Consider the following 1,764-nt stretch of genomic DNA (forward strand, 5'->3'; position numbering starts at 1 on the left):
GTGATGCACTGTATTCTTGGTGCCTCATAACCCCCCCCCCCAATCTATTATATGAACCCAATGCTGCTGGGCCCACCTTCCAGGGCTGTTGTCAACATTATAACAGGATCATGACATTTGCGTTCTGTTACCTATTTGTCAAAAGGAACAGCGACTATGCAGTAATGGCCAAGTATACAGCAGTCATGAGTATGCAGCAATGTTGAAACTATTAAATTACTTGACAAACAGATCAGTTATGAAATCTGAAATGTAAAATGTTGAATATAAATGTATCCCATTAGGAGTAATTTTTATTGTACCTTGTAGACAGTGCTCCAAAAACCTTCTAATGTGATGAAGGGAGTTGTTTTTTCTTTATGATATATAATCACTTTCCCTTTTCTGTATTTTCTGTCTATCTATCCATCCATCTATCTCTCATCTGTCTGTCTGTCATCTGTCTGTGTCTGTTAGTCTGTCTATCCGTCTACTGTCCTCTGTCTGTCCTCTATCCTCCTTCCACCTATCTGAAACAGGTTAATGTGAGCGAAACATTCTGAAAAATGAGAATGCTATGCAAATGCCAAGCATATTTATAATGCAAATGGGACTCAGGCCATTTCTGCTAATGGTCCCCCCCCCTTTTTTAGGAATATGTTTTAGCCATGCCGTTGCTGGTGCCAGCTGACATTATTTGTTTTTACAATGCAGTGCCTCTTCACTTTCTTCTGCCAATGGAGAGAAGGCATCTTCTTCGAGTTCCCATGATAGGCTTTCTGCTGGGAGGGTAAGGAATTTTGGACACGCTCAGGGGTCATTTCGTAGAAAAAGAGGTGCAGGAGCTCATTACCATAACTTATTAGCATAACTTATTTGCATATGCCACACCCCCTGACATCACCAGAAGTGTGTCAGAAGGCAGCACCCACTGCTCAGGCTCCACTGGACTGATTTGGATTGCTAGTTATTGGGCGGGGGGGCTGTTAAAAATATTTGTTAATGTTCCTTTGTTTTGTGGAAGACTCAAAGAATCACACCAAACACGGTCAAGTTTAAATGGTGTTTATCTAACTATTTACTGGTGAATAATTAAATAACAGTTTGTATATATCTTGAGTTATTATTTAAAACAGACCAACATAGAGCTATTACAGTTAAACTCTCAGAAACACCAACTGACAGTGAGTAGCAAAATAACTGTCACTCTCAGAATCTCAGGGTACGACTAAGACAGACGCGACAGCCAATCAGACTTCAAGTTGTCTCACACAGATAAGATTGACAGAGCCCCACAGTACACGCCCACGGGGGGGGGGCTCTGCAACTTACCTGGCTGCTTCTTGTTCTTCGTGGCCCAACTAGGGCTGCTGGGATCAGGGGGCAGGGCTTGTTGCATGTGCCTGCCCCCTGGGCTCCTTACTGCCGGAGCTCCACTCCTGTGCGCTCCTGCAGGAAATGACCCCTGGACACGCTGATAGGGATTGCTTAGGGGTGCAACTCTTGGCTTGTAACTCTGTCATCATGCAGGAAACAACTTGCTTGCTGTCATGAATGGAGTCCAGCCTGACAGTCTGTCCTGTTGTCAGTGCCTGAGCTGGTGAGCTCTTGCCTACTGATAACATGAATAACGCCTGAGTCCAGCAGTATCTTTAAGACCAACAAAGTTTAATTCTGGGTATAAGCTTTTGTGTGCATGCAGCTACCCTGCCAATTTGGTGCCTCTACCTCAACCCCCCCCCCCCCCCCCGCCTATCTCATCTAAAGCGATTGTTTATTAACTTC

The 1,764-nt window shown here is 44.3% G+C and overlaps 1 protein-coding gene across 1 annotated transcript in view; it reads left to right on the top strand.

Moving 5' to 3' along the window:
• Positions 1-724: 724 nt before the first annotated feature.
• The window catches only part of LOC107120783 (nesprin-2-like), a gene marked incomplete at its 3' end in the record, with an annotated part of 122,056 nt that continues 121,016 nt past the window's right edge, over positions 725-1,764 (top strand). Inside the window, exon 1 of the mRNA XM_015423551.1 lies at positions 725-769. The remainder of the gene's footprint in view (positions 770-1,764) is intronic.

The sequence above is a fragment of the Gekko japonicus genome, unplaced genomic scaffold (assembly GCF_001447785.1).
Source record: "Gekko japonicus isolate JY-2015 unplaced genomic scaffold, Gekko_japonicus_V1.1 scaffold3438, whole genome shotgun sequence".
Lineage (NCBI taxonomy): Eukaryota > Metazoa > Chordata > Lepidosauria > Squamata > Gekkonidae > Gekko > Gekko japonicus.